This window comes from Dendrobates tinctorius, unplaced genomic scaffold, assembly GCF_039654945.1.
Source record: "Dendrobates tinctorius isolate UK_male_01 unplaced genomic scaffold, ASM3965494v1 ptg000024l, whole genome shotgun sequence".
Taxonomy (NCBI): Eukaryota; Metazoa; Chordata; class Amphibia; order Anura; family Dendrobatidae; genus Dendrobates; species Dendrobates tinctorius.
Genome location: NW_027361692.1, coordinates 11,220,358 through 11,246,888, shown reverse-complemented (window position 1 = coordinate 11,246,888; position 26,531 = coordinate 11,220,358). Strand labels below are relative to the sequence as shown.

At 45.8% G+C, this 26,531-nt stretch overlaps 1 protein-coding gene across 5 annotated transcripts in view; it reads right to left on the bottom strand.

Annotated features, from left to right (window-relative positions):
• Positions 1-24,301, bottom strand: part of ASRGL1 (asparaginase and isoaspartyl peptidase 1) — a 115,970-nt gene extending 91,669 nt beyond the window's left edge. For 2 of the 5 annotated variants that reach the window (XM_073569363.1, XM_073569362.1), the window contains exon 1: positions 23,897-24,036. The gene's annotated coding sequence lies outside the window, so the exon portion shown is untranslated. The other 3 variants (XM_073569364.1, XM_073569365.1, XM_073569366.1) reach the window with 3 other exon arrangements.
• Between the last annotated feature and the right edge of the window lie 2,230 nt (positions 24,302-26,531).

Here is a 26,531-nt window from a genome sequence, read left to right as displayed (position 1 = left end):
CGCTCTTTGTGCTGCTAGTATCTCCCAGTGGAGTTGACGGGTATGAAATTGGGTCCACCTGACCGCAGGAATACAGGACGTCAGAGTGCCTAGTAAAGACATTGCTTTTCTCAATGTCATCTGAGGTTGGTCTCGGGCTGAAAGCCATGTTCCGCACCTTCTCTTTTTTGGCCTCAGGAAGCAGACACACCTGTTCTTCTGAGTCCAGGATAAACCCCAGGAAGGTCTGTTGCTTTAGGGGTTGTAGCTTTGATTTTTTGAAATTATCCACCCCAATTCTTGTAAGGTGTTGGTCACCTGACTTAACTGCGCAGTACATTGGTCCTCGGAGTTGCCCATTATGAGGAAATTGTCCAGATAGGGTATTATGACTGTATCTTGAATCCGAAGGAAAGCTGTTACCTCCACTATGACCTTGGTGAAAACTCTCGGGGCTATGGATATACCAAACGGAAGAGCTGTGAACTGGAAGTGCTTCAGTATGCCTTGGATATAAAGTGCTACCCTCAAGTATTTTTGGTAATCTGGATGGACAGGGATATGATACTATGCGTCCTTCAGATCGACTACAGCCATAAAGCAGTCTTGATGTAGTAGCTTTATGGCCGTAGTCACTGACTCCATCTTGAAGGTCTGATTCCCTATCCACCGATTGAGTCCTCTGAGGTTTATAATTGTCCTGAATGATTGGTCCGGTTTCTTGATCATAAAATGTGGCGAATAGAACCCCCTTCCCTTCTGTGTGTCTGGGACTTCGTAAAGGACCTGTTTGTCTATTAGGTTCAGGATCTCTGCTTCCAAGGCCAATTGTTCTTCGGCGGCTCTTCTGATAGGGGTAACTATGAACACGGGTTTTGGTTGGTGAACAAAGGGGATTTTCAGGCCTTCTTTTAAGATGCCTAAGATCCAGGTATTGGAGGAGATCCTATCCCAGGCCTGGGAAAAGAGTGCCAATCTCCCCCCTACTGGAATACTGACGTCATTGTGGTGACTTTTTCGAGGTGGAGGTACCTCCACCAAACATAAAGCCTGACTCTTTTTTCCCTTTTGTTCTCCCATCTCCTTCTATCGGCCGGAGGACGCCCCCTATTGAACCTTCCACCTCTCCGAAAGGGCTGTCTTCTCTGCTCTGTTGGGAACCTGGGGAAGCCTTTTTTCCTATCGCTCGCTTTTTCTAGGATGGCGTCTAAGTTCTTTCCAAATAAGAATCTCCCATCACAGGGGAGAGAGCACAGTTTAGCCTTAGAATGCAGGTCACCCGGACAGCCTTTAAGCCAAAGTGCTTGTCTAGCAGCATTTTGATAAACTTGCTGCTCTGGCCGTTAACCTCTTAGAATCCGCCGAGGTGTCCGCTAAAAAAGCTGCTGCCCTGTGCAAGATATACATATCCACCAATATCTTCTCTCTCGGGACCCTTGATGCTAGTTTTTCTTCCAACTGCTGCAGCCAGATCATGAGGGAGCGTGCCGTGCAGGTGCCCGCTATCGCCGGCTTTAATCCTCCCGCAGTCGCTTCCCATGCATGCCTCAGATATGAGTCTGCTTTCTTATCTAGCGGGTCTCTAAGAACCCCTGAATCTTCCAGGGGCAGGGCTGATTTTTTTTTACAGGATCTGAATACTGCTGCGTCTATTTTTGGGACCTTGTCCCATATTTCCGCGTCCTTGTGTTCAAAGGGGTATCGCCTGTTAGAGGTGGAGGGAAGAGCCCCTGATTTTTCGGGTTTCCTCCACTCTCTCTCAATAAGCGCCTGGATCTTCTCGTTCACCGGAAAAGTACGCTTTTTCCTTTCCTGGAGCCCGCCAAACATAACGTCTTCTAGAGTTTTTGTCGCCTTCTCTTCCTGCAGGCCCATTGTTGTTCTAATGGCCTTTAGGAGGGAATCTGTGTCTTCCACCGGAAAACATGGCTTACCCCCTGTGTCGCTGTCTGAGGAGTCTGATGAGGACGCCTGTTCCGATTGAGACGAGGCCGAAGAGGAATTTGAGGGAGAACTAGGGGGATCCTTTCTACCTTTCCTCTTTTTTTTTTTTTAAATAGGGTCTTAATTGAACCCTCCATCTCCGACCTAAGGGCCGATATCAGATTAGCCGCTTCCTCCGCCATACTTCGCTGAATACAACTGGCACAGAGGTCTTTCTGCCAGTCTCTTGTTAGGGCCGCTTTACATATGGCGCAGTCCCTATTATTTTTCTTGCTTCCTGCTTTCTTGGGCCTTTCCTACGGGCTCAAACATAGACAGGGAAACCCTATTAACACAAATGCTAGCTTTCACGAAGATCACTCACCACCCGCATTCAAGGGTACCGGACTCGGAGGCTGCGTCGGAGCACGTGACCTGTGCTCTCTGGATCTCGAGGATTCTCCCGACCTGCGGCTGGGCGGCTGCTGCTTGAGCGGTTTCCATGTTTAAGGCCGGAGGGCTGTGAGGGTGGCAGAGACAAGGACCTCTCCTGCTCTGACTCCATCGCCGCACCGTCTGCCCTGCTGCAGTACCTCGTTTAAATATGCCTCCGTCCTGTGAGTGGCCTCCGATCAGCTGTCTCCCCTCCCCCCCTGCGACCGCCAGCCGACTGCCTTCAGAAAAAGCCGGCCGGCATCTCACCGGGCGCCATGACACAGTCGCCTTTTGCCAACGTCAGCAGGCGCGCCAACAATCCTCTGCGCCGCTGACGTCAGTGGCCGGAAAACGCCCATGTCTCTCCCCTGTCAGATGCCTCGGAGATCGAGATATGCGCGCGCGAGGGGAGGGCGGCGCGGTGGGGGCTTCCCGTAGCCACCGGGGATCCCACACGAACCCGGAACCCCGGAGGGCCCGGGGACTGTGCCTCCAGCACCCGACAGCCGGCGCTACAGGTAAGATACCTGTTCTTCCCGCGCCGGGACGGGCCTGGGTTCCCTTTTTTTTTCCTTCCATTCTAAAAACTGCACCCCTCAAGGTGCTCAAAACGACATTCAAGAAGTTTATTAACCATTCAGGTGCTTCACAGGAATTTTTTGAATGTTTAAAAAAAAAATGAACATTTAACTTTTTTTCACAAAAAAAATTACCATACTTCAGGTCCAATTTTTTTTTATTTTACCAAGGGTAACAGGAGAAATTGGGCTGCAAAAGATATTGTGCAATTTGTCCTGAGTGCGCCGATACCGGATATGTGGGGTGGAAACCACTGTTTCGGCGCATGGCAGAGCTCAGAAGGGAAGGAATTCAGATCAGACGCCATGTCACGTTTGGAGAGCCGCTGATGTGCCTAAACATTGGAAATCCCCCACAAGTGACTCCATTTTGGAAATTAGACCCCACAAGGAACTTCTCTAGATAGATATATGGTGAGAACTTTGAACCCCCAAGGGATTCACAGAAGTTTATAAGGTACAGCCGTACAATTAAAAAATCATATTTTTTCCACACCCAATTTTTATTTTCCCAAGGGTAACGGGACCCCAAAAGTTATTGTGCAATTTGTCCTGAGTACGCTGATACCCCATATGTTGGGATAAACGACTATTTGGGCACATGGCAGAGCTCAGAAGGGAAGCAGCGCCATTTGACTTTTTTGGCTGGAATTCAGATCGGATGCCATGTCAAATTTGGAAAGCCCCTGATGTGCCTAAACAATGGAAACCCCCCACAAATGACACCATTTTGGAAACTAGACCCCCCCCAAGGAACTTATCTAGATATTTGGTGAGAACTTTGAACCCCAAAGGGCTTCACAGAAGTTTATAACGTACAGCCACACAATAAAAAAATCATTTTTTCCACAATCATGATGTTTGAGTCCCCAATTTTTTTTATTTTTCCAAGGGTAACAGGAGAAATTAGACCCCAAAATGTGTTGTCCAATTTGTCCTGAGTGCGCAGATATCCCCATATGTGGTAGAAAACTACTGTATGGGCACACGTCGGGGCTCGAAAGGGAAGTAGTGACGTTTTGGAATGCAGACTTTGATGGAATGGTCTGCGGGTGTTATGTTGCCTTTGGAGAGCCCCTGATGTGCCTAAACTTTTGAAACCCCCCACAAGTGACCCCATTTTGGAAACTAGACCCCCCCAAGCAACTTATCTAGATGTGTGGTGAGCACTTTGAACTCCCAAGTGCTTCACAGAAGTTTATAACGTAGAACCATAAAAATAAAAAAGTCATTTTTTTTCCCACAAAAATGATATTTTTGCCCCCATTTTTTTATTTTCCCTAATGGTAACAGCAAAAATTGGACCCCAAAAGATGTTGTGCAATTTGTCCCGAGTAAGCTGATACTCCATATGAGGGGGTAAACCACTGTTTGGGTGCATGGCAGAGCTTGGAAGGGAAGGAGCACCGTTTTTGACTTTTTCAACACAGAATTGGCTGGAATTGAGATCAGACGCCATGTTGCGTTTGGAGAGCCCCTGATGTGCCTAAACAGTGGAAACCCCCAATTCTAACTCCAACCCTAACACCAACACACCCCTAACCCTAATCTCAGCCCTAGCCCTAACGGGAAAATGGAAATAAATACATTTTTTTTTGTTTTATTATTTTTCCCTTACTAAGGGGGGGATAAACGGGGGTTTTGATTTACTATTTATAGTGGGATTTTATGTTTGGCAGCTGTCACACTCTAAAAGACGCATTTTATTGTAAAAATCGTTCTTGCATCACCACATTGAGAGCTATAATTTTTCCATATTTTGACCCACAGAGTCATGTGAGGTCTTATTTTTTGCGAGACAAGTTGACGTTTTTATTGGTACCATTTTTGGACACGTGACATTTTTTCAATCGCTTTTTATTCCTATTTTTGGGATGCAGAATGAACAAAAACCAGCATTTCATGAATTTCTTTTGGGGGGGGGTGCGTTTACACCGTTCCGCGTGTGGTAAAATTGATAAAGCGGTTTTATTCTTCGGGTCAGTACGATTACAGCGATATCTCATTTATGTCTATTTTTATGTTTTGGCGCTTTTATGCAATAAAAACTATTTTATACAAAAAAATTATTTTTGCATCGCTTTATTCTGCGAGCTATAACTTATTTTTTCGCTGATGATGCCGTATGGCGGCTCGTTTTTTGCGGGACAAGATGACGTTTTCGGCGGTACCATGTTTATTTTATGCGTCTTTTTGATCGCGTGTTATTGCACTTTTTGTTCGGCGGTATGATGATAAAGCACTGTTTTTTGCCTAGTTTTTTTAAGGGGTTCACTAAAGGGGTTAACTAGTGGGACAGTTTTATAGGTCGGGTCGTTACAGATACGGCGATACTAAATATGTGTATTTTTATTGTTTTGGTTTTGTATTTACAAAAAAAAAAAGAATTTTAGGGATTTTTTTTTTTTATAAATTATTTACATTTTTTTCCACCTTATTATATTGTCCCAATGTGGGACATTACAATAAAGTGTCAGATCGAAGATCTGACACTTCGCTGATCTGACAGGCACTATATAGGCTTTCTCATTGCCTGTTCTCAGCAGGCACTGACAAAGCCGCCTCCCTGCAGGACTCCGAAGGCCCCCGCGCCAATATTGGATCCGGGGGCCTGCAGGGTGGAGACCCTCAGAGCAGCGCAGCACATTGCGCTGCTCCAAGGGTCTCAGGGAAGCACGCAGGGAGCCCCCTCTGCGTGATTCTTCCATAATCCCCCGGTACACTGCAATCATGTTTGATCGCAGTGTGCCAGGGGTTAATGTGCCGCGATCAGCGCTCGCTATAACGTATTATCCCGTCCCTGGTCATACGGGCCCGGGTACCATAGACGGGATAGTACGTCAGATGGCAGAAAGGGGTTAAGGAAAAAGAAGCAAGTGGGAAGGTGTATATAAAATGATAACCCCCCTTGGGATGCACCGAGCATCTGTACTTGGATTGAAGGGTTATTCTGTGCTGATAGTCTTTTCAAAAACGGTATTAAAAGACAGCAACACTGTTTTGTACTCGTATACTTCTAATACATGTTCCTTGGTTTTTAGACCCCCTCTATCCTTGTCTTTGTTGTGACAGCGCCCACAACAAGGTTTTTTTTTTTTTTTCCATTTTTTTGGCGTTTTACATTACCCATTGGTTGGTTGAACTTGTGTCCTAACTTTGGCTCAATGTTTGGTGCAGTGCTGCACTCTAGACCACACCTCTTTCTGCACCTACATGCCCATGTCCAGGCAGACCACGCCCCCTTGTAAGAAAAGTCACATAAGGAGTCAATCACATAGTAAATATGGTACATGCTATGAAAAACAGTGTTCTGGCACATTTAGCTTGATAATGCTCTACCAATGTGTTCTTACTGAAGGAAAGATTAGGCCATGTTCCCTCCAGGACTGATGTGTTTTTCCACCTGTGTCTATATAAAAAGGGGAAAAGGAAGCATGCCAAACAAGGCATCAATTATAAAAATCACTGTTTTCTTAGCTTATATCATAATATAAAAATAAAGCACATAAAGTTAAGAGCAATTAAAATAGTCAAAAGGCTACATGTGCATATCACGACATACCATAATAAATGGGGATAATGTCTAACCTCCCATGCACCAATTGCCAAGTCATATAATAATGCTGGTTAGAAAATTCAGCAATGAGAAAAACTGATCAAAACAAACCAAAGCAATTCTTGCTTACTATATGCAATATTTCTATATTCAACTAAGTACCAATGATGCAATAATAATGCATATGTAAACGTTGAAAATAAAGAAAACATGGCAAACTTGGGCTAAAAGATCATAGCCAATAAGTCTAAAGTGTAAGGTAAGATAAAGCAATGCTCTAGTTCCTGGTGTTAATGGTGCTGTCACAACTCCAGGGTATTACTGCTACAGAGAGAGCTGCACACAACACTGGGTAACTTGCCAGGTAAGGAACAGGACCTGAACCATGTGACACAGCAGGAGGTGGTTGGGGGTGGAGCCAGACACCAGGGTGCAGAGGAGACGATAAACACAGGAGAGTAGTCAAGCAAACAGGAGATCACGATGTACCGATGGGGTGAGACAGGGGACTGTCAGAAGGGAAGCCAGAGGTCAAAAAGGCAGAACGAGCAGTGTGGTACAATAGGGACAAACTGTAACAGAGTAACAATAGACAAGCCAGGAGGTCAGAAGCAAGCGTGAGACAGAACAGAGAGAGCGGACAGCCCAGGTCATACACGGGAGGCAATCAAGCAATGCAGTATACAGGCACACCAGGGGTCAGAACAACAGTATAGCTGACAGGGAATCCTAATCTGGAGTGAGTATAAATACCCCTCCCAGATCCAAAGGGAGTCCAGCAAAATTAACCCTGAGAGAACAGGACATTAACCACGTCCTAACCATGACAGGTGCTTCCTGCATGAAAAACATGCAATGACTGCATCACAGCAGAATACTACAGGCACAAGAGAATTACCTCTGAGGAAGCCACAAAGCCAGTGGCATGCTCCTTTTTCCCTTTACATAGCCTATTTTGGTATGCTTAAGGCTGATCCCTATCTAAATGGTGGTGCCCTCTTTACAGTATTATTACCACCTGTCTCTGCATCAATTTACACAACAATGTGGTATATTGTTCCTCCCTTTTGCTTTCTTTTATACATATTTTGTGTACTGAAAGCAGCATTATTTAATGTGTGCTCAGTGCAGAAGCTCAGAGATTCTGCACTTAACCCCTTTACTCCCCGAGCACATTTTTTCCTTCATGACCAGGCCAAATTTAACAATTCTGACCACTGTCAGAGATATATATATATATATATATATATATATATATATATACACACACACACACACGTCTTATTGTGTCTGTCTGTAACCGAAATTGCGGCCCGCTGATTGGTCGCGGCCGCTAGGCCCTCGCCAGGCCGTAACCAATCAGCGACAGGCGCAGCTGTTCGTAACGGTAAGCTGCGCCTGCCGCTGATCGGCCGCCAGGCCGCGACCGATCAGCGACAGGCGCAGGCCTTAATCTGTGAAAAATTGAATTAAAAAAAGTTATTCTCACCTTCCAACGGCCTCCTGTCTTCTTTCCATGCGCCCGGCCTCGCGTTCCCAGTAATGCTTTGCGGCTTAGGCTGCTGATGACATCACTTTCGCGAGAGCGAGAAAGAAGACCGATGTCATCAGCGGTCTAAGCCGCAAAGCATTACTGGGAACGCGAGGCCGGGCGCATGGAAAGAAGACAGGAGGCCATCGGAAGGTGAGAATAACTTTTTTATTTTTTAATATTATTTTTGTACAGGGCCGCGGCAGTGATTGGTCGCGGCTACACGGAAAGGGGGGTAAGGGGACCATGCATACCAGGATTGGGGGAGTGAGGGGACCATGCATACCAGGATTGGGGGAGTGAGGGGACCATGCATACCAGGATTGGGGGAGTGAGGGGACCATGCATACCAGGATTGGGGGGTGAGGATACCATGCATACCAGGATTGGGGGGGTGAGGGGACCATACATATCAGGAAAGGGGGGTGAGGATACCATGCATACCAGGTTGGGGGGTAAGGGGACCATACAAATAAGGAAAGGGGGGTGAGGATACCATGCATACCAGGATTGGGGGGTGAGGGGACCATACATACCAGGAAAGGGGGGTGACGGTGAGCAGACATACATACCAGGACTGGGGTGTGAGAGGACCATGCATACCAAGAAAGGGGGGTGAGGGGGACCATGCATATCAGGAAAGGGGGGTGAGAGGACTTTACATTCCAGGATTGGGGGGGTCAGGGGACCATGCATACCAGGATAGGGGGTTGAGGGGTACCATGCATATCAGGATTGGGGGTGAGAGAACCATACATATCAGGATTGGGGGTGAGAATACCATGCATATCAGGATTGGTGGGTGCAATATTGCATTATTATTAAATCTTCAAAAATAAACTGCATATATTCTTGAATATCCGATGCGTTAGAATCGGGTCACCATCTAGTGTAGTAATAACTCTGGAACGCTTCATTGTATCTCTGATTCTGAGAGTGTTTTTTCGTGACATATTGTACTTAACTTGATATGACTTGCGTTTGTGAAAAAAAAATAGAAATTTGGCGAAAATTTTGTGATTTTCAAACTTAATTTTTATGCCCTCAAATCAGAGAGTGGTGTCACACAAAGTTGTTAATAACATTTCCCACACGTCTACTTTGCATCAGCACATTCATGTTTTTGATCACATTTTATTCCACTTTTGTTCAGCAGTACGATAATAAAGCATTACGTTTTGCCTCATTTTTTATTTTTCTTTAAAAAAAATAAAATGACGGGGTTACCTAGTTTTATAGGTCGTATGGCTCCGAACGTGGCAATAATAAATATGTACTTTTGTCTGTTTTGGGGTTTTTTTCGTACTTTTTTTATTTATAAGTACAATATATTTTTAGTGTTATTTTAAATTAATTTGTGATTTTTTTTAAAAAAATCTCTTAACTATTTTTTTTTTTTTTTTTTTCAACTTTTTAACTTAAGGCCCCTTTACATTTAGCGATGCACCAGCGATCCCAACCATGATACGACCCGGTCAGGATCGCTGGTACATCGCTAAATGGTCGCTAGTGAGCTGCCAAACAGGCAGATCTCACAGCGATGTAGCAGCGTTCGGCAGTCGCACTTACCTTTCAGACGCGGCGAGGGTGTCCGTCTTCCGCCTGCGTCCATGGCTTGCTCGTCGGCGCCAGCAGGAAGCCGACGATGAGAAATGGACCAGGCCGATCTCACGCGATCAGCGACAGCGAGGGAGCCAGTTGGAGGTAAGTATCACATATAGCGATATCGCTAGCAATATCGCTGCTGCGTGGCAAAATCGGTGACGCTATGTGTAAAGCCCCTTTAGTCCCATTAAAGAACTTTCACTTTTTGCAGTCTGATTGCTGTTAAAAAGCATTTCAATGCACGATCATTGCAAAGCTTAACCGGTCCAGTCCTGCAGACGCAAGTTAGTTAGATCATGCACTGAAGCAGCTGACAACAGCAAAATTTCTGTAGCTTTTTTTTTTTTTTTTTTTTTTTTAAAAACACAGTGGCCATAAGTTCTCATAAAATCAAATTCACCTTGCTTGAATTGTTGAAGCACATTTTAAAAAAAACTGTTTATACAATGTGAAAATACATCCTTAAAGAGGTTTTCTCATGTACACAAGTTAAATTTAGTGGTTTTTTGCATATATTGACATACTCCACATCTACTCCTGCCACATTTGTAGTTACCCATACTTTCTAACCAGGAATAAGTTCTTTTTTCTAAATTTAGAGCAAAAGATGCACAGCATGAGTATATTATCAGGTTTTTTGCTAATTGCAATTTCAGATCGGTAATATATTTGGTTTCTTGCCAGGCATGTAATGTGCAATATGTTGGATCGACCACTCGCAAATTAAAGCAAAGAATTAAAGAACATGTATCAGGAGCTACTACAGGCAATAGCAACAATAAACGCTCTTTGTCAGGAGTGTCCAGACACTTCAAGGAGGTCCATGCTGGTAATATGACTTCTATGAGAGAAACTGCCATTGAGCAAGTAAAGAGGGCAGTCAGAGGAGGGGATACAGTCTACTTTGCGAGCTAGAGAGGCAGCTTGGATCTTAAAATTAGACACTTGTTTCCCCAAAGGAATTATAAAACAGATCTGATGTATTTTTATTAATGTTTTCATGTATAAATGTAATAGATATGTGGTTTATGCATATTTATTCATAAGTATTTTCATGTATTTATATATTGACGAAGGGTCTTGTATTTTTACTATTTTTATTGGCAATACACCCCCGAGTACTGCAGGAATTAAGTACAGTCATAGATAGACCATTATATTTAATCTTTAAAGATTCCATAATAACAGGGTCGGTATCACAGGACTGGCGTATAGCAAATGTGGTGCCAATATTCAAAAAGAGGACAAAAACTGAACTTGGAAATTATAGGTCAGTAAGCTTAACCTCAACTGTGGGTAAGATCCTGGAGGGTTTTCTAAGAGATGCTATACTGGAGTATCTGGAGAAGAATAACCTCATGACCCAATATCAACATGGGTTTACGAGGGACCGTTCCTGTCAGACTAATCTGATAAGCTTTTATGAAGAGGTAAGTTCCGGACTGGACCAAGGGAATACAGTGGACGTGGTGTACATGGACTCTTCAAAAGTTTTTGATACAGTGCCACACAAAAGGTTGATACATAAAATGACAACAATGGGGATAGGGGAAAATATGTGTAAGTGGGTTAAGAGCTAGCTCGGGGATAGGAAACAAAGGGTGGTTATTAATGGAGCACACTCGGACTGGGTCACGGTTAGCAGTGGGGTACCACAGGGGTCAGTTTTGGGCCCGCTTCTTTTTAACATTTATTAATGACCTTGTAGGGGGCATAGAGAGTAGAATTTCAATATTTGCAGATGACACTAAACTCTGCAGGGTAATCAATACAGAGGAGGACAATTTTATATTACAGGAGGATTTATGTAAACTAGAAGCTTGGGCTGATAAATGACAAATGAGCTTTAATGGGGATAAATGTATGCACTTGGGTAAAACAAACAAGATGTATAATTATGTGCTTAATTGTAAAACACTGGGCAAAACAGTCACTGAAAAAGACCTGGGTGTATGGGTGGATGACAAACTCACATTTAGTGGCCAGTGTCAGGCAGCTGCTGCAAAGGCAAATAAAATAATGGGATGCATTAAGAGGCATAGATGTTCATGAGGAGAACATAATTTTTTTTCTATATAAGTCACTAGTGCGAGCACACTTAGAATACTGTGTACAGTTCTGGTCTCCAGTGTATAAGAAAGACATATCGAAGGCTTAGGGGTGATCTTATTACAATGTATAAGTATATGCTGGGACAGTACAGAGACCTTTCTAATGATCTTTTTACTCTTAGACCTGTGTCGGGGACAAGGGGGCATCCTCTACGTCTAGAGGAAAGAAGGTTTAAAGGGAATCTGTCACTTTTTTTGCCCTATTAGCTGCCGGCATAGACATCGGGGGCTTATCTATAGCATTCTATAATACTGTACAGTTGTGACCAAAAGTATTGACACCCCTGCAAATTTGTCAGAAAATACTCAGTTTCTTCCTGAAAAATTTGCAAAATTTGTTGGTATTCTTCAGACTTCATAATGCCATGCACACGGTCAATCAGTCCAGTGCCAGAGGCAGCAAAGCAACCCCAAAACATCAGGGAACCTCTGCCATGTTTGACTGTAGGGACAGTGTTTTTTTTTCTTTGAATGCCTCTTTTTCTCCTGTAAACTCTATGTTGATGCCTTTGCCCAAAAAGCTCTACTTTTGTCTCATCTGACCAGAGAACATTCTTCCAAAACGTTTTAGGCTTTTTCAGGTAAGTTTTGGCAAACTCCAGCCTGGCTTTTTTATGTCTCGGGGTAAGAAGTGGGGTCTTCCTGGGTCTCCTACCATACAGTCCCTTTTCATTCAGATGCCAACGGATAGTATGGGTTGACACTGTTGTACCCTCGGACTGCAGGGCAGCTTGAACTTGTTCGGATGTTAGTCGAGGTTCTTTATCCAACATCCGCACAATCTTGCGTTGAAATCTCTTGTCAATTTTTCTTTTCCGTTCAAATCTAGGGAGGTTAGCCACGGTGCCATGGGCTTTAAACTTCTTGATGACACTGCGCACGGTAGACACAGGTACATTCAGGTCTTTGGAGATGGACTTGTAGCCTTGAGATTGATCATGCTTCCTCACAATTTGGTTTCTCAAGTCCTCAGACAGTTCTTTGGTCTTCTTTCTTTTCTCCATGCTCAATGTGGTACACACAAGGACACAGAACAGAGGTTGAGTCAACTTTAATCCATGTCAACTGGCTGAAAGTGTGATTTACTTAGGTGCCACAGGTAAGTTACAGGTGCTGTTAATTACACAAATTAGAGAAGCATCACATGATTTTTCGAACAGTGCCAATACTTTTATCCACCCTCTTTTTTATGTTTGGTGTGGAATTATATCCAATTTGGCTTTAGGACAATTCTTTTTGTGTTCTTTCATTTAAGACAAATTAAATGAAGATAACAAAAAATTTGTGTTTGCAATCATTTTCAGGAAGAAACTGAGTATTATCTGACAAAATTGCAGGGGTGTCAATACTTTTGGCCACAACTGTAGATAAGCCCCCTGATGTAACCTGAAAGAGAAGAAAAACACGTTATATTATACTCACCGAGGTGGGCGGTCCGGTCCGACGCCTCCCTACTTCATGCGATGACGTCCTCTTCTCGTGTCCTGAAATGGCTCCGACGCAGGCGCATTGCTCTGCCCTGTTGAGGGCAGAGCAGAATTCTGCAGTGCGCAGGCGCCAGACCTCTCCCGAAGCCTGCTCACTGCAGGACTCTGCTCTGCCCTCAACAGGGCAGAGCAGTGTGCCTGCGCCAGAGCCATTTCAGGACAGGAGAAGAGGACGTCATCGCATGAAGGGAGGCGCCGGACAGGACGGCGACACCCATCGGACCGGACCACCCACCTCCGTGAGTATAACGTGTTTTTCTTCTCTTTCAGGTTACATTGGGGGCTTATCTACAGTATTATAGAATGCTGTAGATAAGCCCCCGATGTCTATGCCGGCAGCTGAAAGGCCAAAAAAAGGATAACAGATTCCCTTTAAGCATACTCACAGATGCGGATTCTTTACTGTAAGAGCAGTGAGACTATGGAACTCTCTGCCATATGATGTTGTAATGAGTGATTCCCTACTAAAATTTAAGAAGGCTCTGGCTTTCTTGAAAAGTATAATATTACAGGGTATATACACTAGTTTCCTTAATTTTGCGTTGATCCAGGGAGCTAGGTAATACAGATGGTTAGCACTCGGCCAGAGAGTTCGAGTTCGCGGTGCCAGTGAGAAGGAACGGATAGTCCCAGAATCGCACAAACAATGTATAGTCACTGCACACGCTGATTGTACTTAATGTGAAGTAAATTTATTGCTTGACAGTGAGGAAGCGACATCAAACGACGTTTCGGCCACATCGGCCTTTATCACAAAGTCGCTGTAATAAAATACATACATAAAAATATCAAAAAATTGTAAACTTTATACAAAATATATACACATAGTATCCAGAGAGCATGGAATATAAGCACTAGAATTATTTAGAAAGATGTGGAGACATCAAACACGTGAAACTGAGAGATAACGCGGTAGATAAGAAACATGAAGGAGCGTGGTCATACCGTTTTCAATTGAATGTAGGGTCTGTTTTCACCAAATCGATAGTGTCACTGCTAGGCATAAATGAGTTGATAGCATATTCTGTAAGTAGGGATAGATGAACATATCGTTAGGGTGACATAAATAAAGAAAAAAAGACAAAAATAAAAAATAGGAATAAGAATGAAAATAAAAATAAAAAATAAAGAGTAAAAAATGAAAATAGATCAAGTACTGAACTGGGTGTCTGGAGGACAGATGGATAAAACAGATTAACCAGCATAAGTGGCGTAGCTAGTTGTATACAAAAAAGACAGTGACATAATATTTTTATTTTCATTCTTATTCCTATTTTTTATTTTTGTCTTTTTTTCTTTATTTATGTCACCCTAACGATATGTTCATCTATCCCTACTTACAGAATATGCTATCAACTCATTTATGCCGAGCAGTGACACTATCGATTTGGTGAAAACAGACCCTACATTCAATTGAAAAGGGTATGACCACGCTCCTTCATGTTTCTTATCTACCGCGTTATCTCTCAGTTTCACGTGTTTGATGTCTCCACATCTTTCTAAATAATTCTAGTGCTTATATTCCATGCTCTCTGGATACTATGTGTATATATTTTGTATAAAGTTTACAATTTTTTGATATTTTTATGTATGTATTTTATTACAGCGACTTTGTGATAAAGGCCGATGTGGCCGAAACGTCGTTTGATGTCGATCCAGGGAGCTAGTCTGATTGCCGTATGTGGAGTCGGGAAGGATTTTTCTTTCCCCAATGTGGAGCTTACTGTTTGCCACATGGGTTTTTTTTGCCTTCCTCTGGATCAACATGTTAGGGCAGGTTAGGATAGGATATGGGTTGAACTAGATGGACTTAAAGTCTTCCTTCAACCTTAATAACTATGTAATATTGTATATAGATTTAGTGGCTATAACATTTGTACAACATTCAGGTTGGGCTGGGTGTGTGACTTCTTCCACCGGGTATTCAATTGACATGTATTGTGATTGGTTGTAGCCTTATATTATGTGTCTTTATATATTGTGTTGTATCATGTTTTTTATTATGCTATGACTAAGGGCAGTATCGCCTGAAACGTGTCAGTTTGTTTTTATGATGCACTAATAAAGGACAAGACTTTTATTCTATTTTCATCTCCTCCATTCAGTATTTGCACGAGCTGGATAAGCGAGTGATTTACATAGTTTACTGAAGACGCTGGCAGTAAACATTTATATTCACACATTGGTCAGGGCCATTGAGATGGTCATACATTGTTTTCTTTCACACACATCACTAATATAACCCCTTAATGACCAATGACTGACATAGCACATCATGACATGCTAAGTCCATCATAGATTAAAACTGTCGTGTGAAAACACAGCGTCAGCTCCGAGGAGCCAGTAGCAGTAACTGACTGCTGATCGGCACGGTTAGGCTGGTTTTACATTAGCGTTTTTTTGCGCAGTGCATCATGCGCTTTCAGTCGCATGCGTTATGCGCACCTGTTATGAATGGGTCACCGAGGAGGAAAACAAGACCTAGCCAAGTCACAGAAAACCCAGAGAGGTTGGTAACTACGCAGATTGCAGACCCCTGATCCTAACCACACAACTAAAAGCAGCCGTGGAGCGTACCTACGATGATCCTAGACGCCTTGTCACAGCCGGAGGACTAAATAAGCCTAAAGCAAGAAAACGAGAAATCTAAAACTGCCCCAGAGCAGACCCCAAAGGAATAGACAGCCCCCCACACGAATTGACGGTGAGACAAGATGAAAACACGAACAAGGTAGGAAAATAGGCTGAGCAAACGATGGGGCCCACACTAGCTAGGAAAGGAAAGATACTGTCTGCAATCACGCCAAAAAACCCTGCAAAAACGTCCAACACTTCTGATAGCAAAAAATACCCTGAAGTCACTAGACTTCTCCCACTATATCAGCACTCTGACATATTCTGAGAACAGAGCAAAAAGAGGCCAATCTAATAAGGGACAAAAAGCAAACTGGCACATACAGCGACATAAGAGTGGAAAACCAGCACAGCCCCAGCCGGGGCTGGCTGACCACACAAAAAACGGAATAGACCAAACCAAATCAAATGTGAACATTAGCAAAGACAACTTAGCTTGAGAAGGCAGGAACTGAGCTAGAAACTAAGACCTCAGGAGGCAGGAAAAAATCACCAGCATGGGAATAGGGAGTCGGCTGTCTTAAATCCAGTCTGAGACTCCAGATGTCAACTCATCTTCCTCATTATCATGTGGCAGGCCTCTGTCAATCAGATCAGCTTCACCACCTCCTGCCACCACCATAGGGAGCCCGGAAAGAGAACTCGCAACTCTTCCGTCAGCACAACCAGCTCCCTCACCAGAAACCAGAGGCAGACCAGAAAATGAGTTCACAACATGCACCTATGTTTAACATGGCGGGTGCATGGTCTTGCGCTTGCACGCGTTCGTCTGCGTTATCGTGCGCATGCGCTTTTTCCAGGTGTGCGTCTACACGCGCCTGACGCAACATGTTGCATTTTTTTGTTCCGCCCAAAGGTGTAAAAAAAACGCATGCGTTCGGTTGCGCACATGTGCAGAAACAACACATTACAGTCTATGGGAACGCAGGCGTGCGCATGTCCATGATCGGTGTGGGGAAGAGGCCATGGCAGGGGGAAATTAAAATGGTTGCCATACAACCTACGGCCCATGTCCGAGTTCTTAAAAGCCTGGGAGTCAATGCCCCAGCTAAATTCTGGACAAAGAACATCCCACAAAGCCCGGCAGGTGTCCGCAACTATTCCCGACAAGGTGGAGATTCCAAGCCGCTACAGTAAGTGGAGTGAAGAGAGGGTCTCTCCAGTAGCCAGGAATCTGCCAAACAGAGAAAGAAAAAAACTAATATTCATGTCTAGGGTTTTGCAAAATACTGAAATGAAAAAAATATTAGTACATGGCATAACAATAATTTGGAAGGCTTTTGTTTACTACATGGCAGAACAATAATTCTGCAGGCTTTGCATTAGTCCATGGCAGAACAAAAACAATTATGCAGGCATTGGTTTTTAAATATTACGTACCGTAATGTGACCAGGAGCCGTTCCTCAGGAGTAATCGCACAACGGAGCTGTGTGTCCTGTCTCCGGATGGCTCCTTGAACACGAGCAAGCAAATACATGAAGCATTCTTGGGATATCCGGGTATAGTCGCTAAATTTCTTCGGGTTTGCCTGGAGCTCGCTGTAGAGGGTGTGGTACACTCCACGGCTCTCCCGGAGTTCAACAATCGGATGTATCCACAAACGCCGCTACTGCCGTCTTTGCTGTCTCCCTCTCTGCCTTTCTTGCTGGCAAGCAAATGCAAAAGCCTGAGACAGCGCGATGTCCAGATCCAAGTTGAAGAGAAAACTCTTCCAACGCAGATCAATGTTGACAAAGGAAAAAGCAACAAAATCTGAAAAATTCAGCTGCAACAGGGTCTATATAAAGAATTCCCATGAAACACACCCACTGATGTCCCATTGGTGGAGTCTGTTTCAAGGATTTTCCTACTGTGAAATGTGACACCTAGAGAACGAATGCGCATAAAAAACGCAAATGCATGCAAAAACAAAGGCTGCATTTTTTTGTCATCATGCGCACGCTGATGTGTATAAAAAACGCTGCGTTTACATGCGTTTTTGCATGCATTTCAATTGCGCATGATGTGCTGTGCAAAAAGGCGCAAATGTGAAATTAGCCTTAGAGATGTGGGGACCCACTTACTGGAACACGAGCACTTCAATGCATGATCACAGTCGGAACTCGGCTCAGCTGACAGTTGAGCTCCTGTAGTAACAACCAGGGATGAGTCCAGTGCCACCCCTGACTGATTACCCCTCCAGATGACACGATCAATAGCTACTGCAGCATTTGGAAGGTTGTGAAAAGGAGTGGGCTTCTTCTCACTTGTACTGGCACCATAGTGACGAAATCACGAGGAGCTGTTGGTTGTCATGGAACTTGGAGGTCAAACAATGACCTCCTGGAGTGCCAGGTACAGTGGATAGCCTGTTAGGGTACCGCTACACATAACGATGTCCCAGCGATCTCACCAATGATCCGACGTGGATGGGATCGCTGGGACATTGTTAGCTGATCGCTGGTGAGCTGTCACATAGACAGTCCCAGCAATCAGGACCAGCGAGCACACTGGTTACCAACGTAAACATCCCCGCAGCCCTTAGAAACCCGATGTTTACCCTAGATACCAGCGTGCACTGCAGGCAGGGCGGGAGGTGGAGGCAGAGCGGCGCAGACAGACCGTCGTAGCTCTGCTATCTGCTACTCCGGTCTGACAGACTGGAGTAGCAGATAGCACAGTTACTCCGGTCTGTGCGCCGCTCTGCCTCCACCTCTCGCCCTGCCTGCAGTGCACGCTGGTATCTAGGGTAAACATTAGGTTTCTAAGGGCCCCGCAGCCCTTAGAAACCCGATGTTTACGTTGGTAACCAGCATGCAGCATCGCTGGCTCCCACTGCCACACGCAGCGATGCGCGCTGGCCAGCGGGAGACCAGCGATGAAAAAACGGGCCAGGACGATCCAGCACGATCAGCGATACCCCACGGGGGGGGGGGCGATCGCTGCTGGATGTCACACACAGTGATCTCGCTGGAGAGATCGCTGATGTGTCACAAAATCAGCGATCTCGCCAGCGAGATCGCGGTGTGTAATGGGCCCGATAAGGGCCTGTCACACTAAGCGATATCGCTAGCAATATCGCTATAACTTGTGACGTTATAGCAATATTGCTAGCGATATCGCGGTGTCTGATACTTACCAATGACCCGCTCCCCCGCTGGTTATCGCTGATCGCGCGAGAACGTCCTGGACTGTTTCTCGTCGTCAGCTTCCTGCGGCGCTTCCTGTGGAGAGACGAGCGACGAGCGTGGAGCCGGGCGGAAGGACACAGGATCGCCTCGTCTGACAAGTAGCGACCCGCGACCCCTGCGATGTCGCTGGTGAGATCTGCCTGTGTGGCAGCTCACTAGCGACCACTTACCAATGTACCAGCGATCCTGACCGCGTCATATCGCTGGTCGGGATCGCTGGTACATCGCTAAGTGTGACAGTACCTTTAGACCCAGCCATAGTCAGGGTGTGCCAGATGAACTGCCCTGCATAATATCACCGGTCTCATGCATTGCAATGCACGAGGCCAATGACCAGACTTAACTTCTCATAGAGGGACTAAGTAAGAAAAAAAAAAAGAAATTACCAAAAAGTTAAGATTGAAAAAAAAAAAAAAAAAAAAAAAAAAAGATTACATCAATACATACACATTTATGAAATAACAAAAAAGTACATGTATTTGGTATTGAGACATCCATAATAATCTATAAAACTGTCACACTAGTTAACCCTTATAGTGAACGCCATGAAAAATGAATATAAACATGGCAAAAACTATGCTTTTTCATCATACTGCTGGAAAAAGTGTGCTATAAAAAGTTATCAAAAAGACTAATAAATAAAAATGGTATCTCTGAAAACGTCATCTTCTACTGCAAAAAAACATGCCATAATATAGCTCCATCAGTGGAAAAATAACAAAGTTACAGCTCTCAGAATAATTTTTTTTGCTATAAAATAGTTTTTATAGTGTAGAAGCGACAAAACATAAAAAATATAGAAAAATTGGTATCACTATAATCGTTCTGACCCGAAAAATAAGGCTAAGTTCACACTGGGTGTTTTTGCTGTGTTTTTAATGCTAATTTTCAGCTGCTTTTTGCCAGTGAAGACCATGAGATTTCAGAAATCTCATTCACACACTTTTTTGTCATCAGTATTTTGTGCTTTGCATGGTTTTTTGAACGTAGAGCATATCACTTCTTTTAGTGTTTTTCACCCATTGACTTGAATGGGTGGTGAAAAAATGCTGAAAAACCGCACCAAAAATGCAGGTATATTTTTTTGCAGTTTTTTTGTGCCAAAACCTCATTCTGTGGAATAGGACTTTATTTTTCAATGCTAAACTTTATCAGCATGCACAAGAGACAAATCTAGCATGATGCACAGAAAAACAGCGAAAACCGCAAGAAAAACCTGCCTTTTTCTGCAGCTTCTTTCCAGCCAAGAGATCAGGTTAAGCTGCAGGAAAAAAGCAATTCCTGAATTGATGTTTTTTGTTCATTCTGCTTCTCAAAAATCAGAATAGAAAGCAATCAAAAAAATGTTATGTGCATGAAAATGGTACCAATAAAACTGATAACTTATCCCCCCAAAAAATAAGCTTTCACATGACTCTCAGCCAACATACTGAAAATTATAGCTCTCAAAATATGGTGATGCAATTTTTTTTTTTTTTACAAAAACAAAAAGTGTCTTTTAGTGTGTGACACCCAGCTAAGCATAAAAAAAAATATAAATCTGGTATCCCAGTAATCGCACAGACCCATAAAGTAGTCTAATCATTTATACCACACGAGGAATGGCATAAACAAAGAAAACCAATTCTTCACCTGCTGTTGATTTGTTCACTCTGCCTCCCAAAGAACGGAGTAAGGCTCAGTTCACATTTATCCTGCACTCTACACTGAGCACTTAGGCCGCTTTCACATTTGCGTTTCAGGGCGCAGCGACTGCCTGCGCACGGCCGCTGCTAAGCCCCGCCCCCTGCCGCGCCTCCGCTGATAGCTCCGCCTATCGGCGCATGACGCTGCATGCGTCCCCTATCTTAATCACTGGTGACGCAGGCCGTGCGCAGTATGCGTTTGGCGGCGCATGCGCCCTTTTGACGGTGCGCCGAGCGCAACCAAATTGCAACAGGTTGCGTTTGGCGCTGGTCGGCGCACCGTCAAAAGGACGCATGCGCCGCCAAACGCATACTGCGCACGGCCTGCGTCCCCAGTGATAAAGATAGGGGACACATGCAGCATCATGCGCCGATAGGCGGAGCTACAGGCAGAGGCGCGGCAGGAGCGGGGCTTAGCGGCGGCCGTGCACAGGCCGTCGCTGCGCCCTGAAACGCAAATGTGAAACCGGCCTTACACCATGGTTTTCCATGTAAATCTCAGAAATATCTCTCTGATTCAGACAAACGCTCTGCCGAAGATAAAGCAGATGTCGGCACTGTGGATGCCGCCTGACCTGTGATTGACGATGTCAGTCTTTTTAAGCGTGCATAAAAGTGGGATCCGCCACAGTTTTGTGCACCTCTGAAACCACTGAACAGAGGCCAGAGTAACTCTGCTTCCTCATTAGTGAATGTATCCTTTGGAGGGTTTCATCCAAATCACGTACTTTGTGGATTTGAATGGAAACCCCAATGTAAAGTGCTCAGCGTAGAGCACAGGATAAATGTGAACTGATCCAAAATGCTCTGTACCCCACAATGCAACCAATAAAAGCTTCTATCGGTGACTGCAAAAAAAAAAAATGTCCAATTTCCCATTTAATTTCTCCCCTGATGTGATCGCACATCAGAGGAGAGAGAAATGGGGTCCCCTGATTCCCCCCCGGTACATTCGGTGTCCCTGCATCCCCCCCCCCGTGAAGTCCCCCTGCCATTTTCTTGGTGGGCACATGTGCAATGCACCCGCTGAGATCTTCTGGCCGGCACCAATAGGAGATTTTTCCTATTGGTTCATTTTGATCATGGTGATAGATCACAATGATAAAAAAAAAAAAAGGAAATCAAACCCCCCTTAGGTAAAAATGATAAAATAAAAAAAGCATTTCCATTTTTCTGTTAGGGTTGGGATTAAGACTGGGGTTGGGATTAGGGTTGGAGTTGAGGTTAGAGTTAGAACTCCGGGGGGGGGGGGGGGGGTGTTCCACTGTTTAGGTACATCAGGGGTCTCCAAACGCGACATGGCGCCACCAAGCCAATTTTGCATTCATATAGTGCTCCGTTCCTTCCGGGCCCTGCCATGCCCCCTAACATGACTGACCAGGGCACATGTGTGACGACAAGCAAGCTGCGTGTAGAAGCTATGACACCACTGACTGACCAGGGCACACATGTGTGACAACAAACAAGCTGCGTGTACAGGCTATGACGCCACTGACTGACCAGGGCACATGTGTGAGGACATACAAGCTGCATGCACAGGCTATGACGCCACTGACTGACCAGGGCACATGTGTGAGGACAGACAAGCTGCATGCACAGGCTATAACACCACTGACTGACCAGGGCACATGTGTGAGGACAGACAAGCTGCATGTACAGGCTATGACGCCACTGACTGACCAGGGCACATGTGTGAGGACAGACAAGCTGCATGCACAGGCTATAACACCACTGAATGACCAGGGCACATGTGTGAGGACAGACAAGCTGCATGCACAGGCTATGACGCCACTGACTGACCAGGGCACATGTGTGAGGACAGACAAGCTGCATGCACAGGCTATAACACCACTGACTGACCAGGGCACATGTGTGAGGACAGACAAGCTGCATGTACAGGCTATAACACCACTGACTGACCAGGGCACATGTGTGAGGACAGACAAGCTGCATGCACAGGCTATAACACCACTGACTGACCAGGGCACATGTGTGAGGACATACAAGCTGCATGCACAGGCTATAACACCACTGACTGACCAGGGCACATGTGTGAGGACAGACAAGCTGCGTGTACAGGCTATGACGCCACTGACTGACCAGGGCACATGTGTGAGGACAGACAAGCTGCATGCACAGGCTATAACACCACTGACTGACCAGGGCACATGTGTGAGGACAGACAAGCTGCATGCACAGGCTATAACACCACTGACTGACCAGGGCACATGTGTGAGGACATACAAGCTGCATGCACAGGCTATAACACCACTGACTGACCAGGGCACATGTGTGAGGACAGACAAGCTGCGTGTACAGGCTATGACGCCACTGACTGACCAGGGCACATGTGTGAGGACATACAAGCTGCATGCACAGGCTATAACACCACTGACTGACCAGGGCACACATGTGTGAGGACAGACAAGCTGCGTGTACAGGCTATGACGCCACTGACTGACCAGGGCACATGTGTGAGGACAGACAAGCTGCATGCACAGGCTATAACACCACTGACTGACCAGGGCACATGTGTGAGGACAGACAAGCTGCATGCACAGGCTATAACACCACTGACTGACCAGGGCACATGTGTGAGGACATACAAGCTGCATGCACAGGCTATAACACCACTGACTGACCAGGGCACATGTGTGAGGACAGACAAACTGCGTGTACAGGCTATGACGCCACTGACTGACCAGGGCACATGTGTGAGGACAGACAAGCTGCATGCACAGGCTATGACGCCACTGACTGACCAGGGCACATGTGTGAGGACAGACAAGCTGCATGCACAGGCTATAACACCACTGACTGACCAGGGCACATGTGTGAGGACAGACAAGCTGCATGCACAGGCTATAACACCACTGACTGACCAGGGCACATGTGTGAGGACATACAAGCTGCATGCACAGGCTATAACACCACTGACTGACCAGGGCACATGTGTGAGGACAGACAAACTGCGTGTACAGGCTATGACGCCACTGACTGACCAGGGCACATGTGTGAGGACAGACAAGCTGCATGCACAGGCTATGACGCCACTGACTGACCAGGGCACATGTGTGAGGACAGACAAGCTGCATGCACAGGCTATAACACCACTGACTGACCAGGGCACATGCAGGAGGATTCGCTGACGCTGGCACATGCAGCTATATAATGCTGGTGTAATAGGTGGAGCTCACTGACCTGTGCCCCCGCTCGCACCGGCTGATGGCTGGTCTCAGTCACCGCTGTGTAGCTCGCAGGTCAGCCGCACCTGTCACCAGTCAGGATAGTACTCAGCGGCGCACTGTCGCTGTCCTTCCTCTGTGATCATGTGACCACTACGTTACCTGCTTCTACTACCACGCCCACCGCTCTGGAGACCGCCCACCCGCTGACCTCAGGACCGTGAGTCTCTGACTGAGCGCGGCTAGTGATAGTGACAAGATTCTGCTTGTCACATACTTTCTCCGGTCCGTGCTGGGGCTGAGGCGCTGTGGTCTCTGTACACCGCCGCTGCCTCTGGCTTCAGGTGCGATAGTGCACCGTGGTAGGCGTGTCTGGGACCCCTGACTGAGCACGTGACGTGTGTCACGTGACATGTCTCGTGCCTGCAGCTTCTGGGGAGGCGGGAATCGCCTCATGAGCAGCCTGTCCTGTCTGTGGCGCGTTCAGACAAGTGTGTATTCGGGCCCGGTGCGGCAACTTCCCCGACTATAGGATTAACCCAGTGGACGTGTCTGATTTTCCACATGGCGCTATGGCTGCTCTGGTCACTCGCGGGGCTAATGTGGCCGGGCCCGCTGCGTCAGTCATGGCTGCACTGTGAGGGCGAGCTGGCTGTTGGGCCTCATTCACACCTCTAGTTTTAGTCTATATGTAGAAGAGAGCTGATCTTTGAGTTGTCAATGTTCACCATCAGAAATTTTCTTGTATGCAAACAAAATAGTGTGTACAGAGGCTTGTGGGATTATTCACCCCTTGGTAGTCTTCATGTTTTGCTGCCTCACTGGGTTTTTTGAGGGTTCACCTCAGTTCATGTGAACAATATGTCTGTGCACATTTGGTTTTCTTTTTATTGTGAAGCAGACAGCGAGGCCTTAGTGTGCACACAGGTGGGCTGCCTTCCACCAAGCATGTGACATATGAAGGGAATTACTTGCATCAGGAGTTTTAAGGGGTGAATATAGGGGTGACATACCGCCAGTGCAGCTGCATGGTGGCCCAGAGGTGGGGGGGTCCTTACAGGGCGTCTAATACTGAGGGCAATCTGGCTTGTTTCTCGGAGGCAAAGGCTCAGTGTGGCCATGCCCAGATTGCCCTCATCATGAGCGTTGGGCAGGGAGCGAACACTGCAGCTCGCTGCCTACAGGAGAAATTGGCGGCGGAGTTGCAGGAATCCATTCTCTACTTTCTCACACAGGCGTGTCCAACTTGATGACGTTAGCATGCAGCACGCGCCTCTAGGATGACAATGCTGCAGGGGAACAGATGGAGAGGTGAGTAGTGTTGTGTTTTTTATACCAATACACTGCGGAGATGACAGTGAGGTGGGTGGGGGATTGGGAAGGGAGTAAAGGGACTTATGAACTGGGAGAGAAGGACATTAGATATGGATGTAAAATTAATTGGGTTGTGGAGAGGGTGCTAATTCCCTGATAGTGTCTTCCCCATCTCACAATTCATTGACACTATCACAGATTTAAAATGTATTGGGAAGAGGAGGGGATAAGGTGCATAGCACGCTTTATAATGAATTGAAAGGTGGGAGAAGACACTGTCAGGGACTTGTAATTAATTGGGACGTGGTGGAGGATACTCAGTGTCATGAACCCAGTGCAGGCTTTTACCTGCACGTCGAGGTTAATTACTGTGGCCTCTCTTTGGTTCAAGGAGAGCTTCTTATAGCCCTGGGAAACTCCAATCCCCGTCAGTTAGGGTGTGTGCATACGCTGCACATTCACAGCGGTTTTGGTCCTGCGGGTCCACTGCTGCGTTTTACAGTACCATTAAAATTAATGAAAACCGCTGTGCGGAATTTTCCGTGCGGATTTGCTGCGGTTTCAAAACCGCAGCATGTCAATTCTTTGTGCGGATTCCGCTGCTCCATGACAGGTGTCAAACCGCAGGGGAAAATTGCAGAAAAACTGCAGATAAACCGCAGGTCTTTTGACCTGTGGATTTACCTGCGGTTTTTGACAAATCCGCGCGGAAAAATCCACAGGACAATTCGCAGCGTGTGCACACACCCTTATACTTTTGCCTTTGGCCGAGTGTGGTGACCCCCGTGTGCCTGTGCCTTCTGATTGTCTTCTAGCTTGCTTATACGGTTCTGACCCGGTTCTGTCCCCTGTTGTGAGTTTGTCTCTTGATTCTGTACTGTGTATCTGCTTCTCTGGTTTCAGACTGCTGCTACGTCCTGACTATCCGTTCTGTCTAATCCTTTGGTACTGTCGTGCTATCTCGTGCTTTGACCCCGGCCTGTTCTGTTTACTTCTCTGTCTATGCCCCTTGGTAACTTCTAGGAGTTTTCCTGCAGCTCCTAACTCTCAGGAGTTTAGGCCATGCCCCCAGCAGTCACGTGCTTTAGGTCCTGTTGGTCTAGAACGCATCTTCACCGCTGCTGCCCTGCTCTACAGGTATCTTAGAGCACAGTTTCTCTTACTCAGGACACACGCACTGGCTCAGTGAGCAAGTGCAGTGCGGTGTTCCTGACACTCAGTACCTGATAGCATCTTCTCCCACTGCCAAATTCATTGTGATGCTATCAAGAACTAAGGGTATGGTTCCACATGGCGTATTCCTTCAGTTTTTGCTGCGGCTTGGGCGTGCAAACATG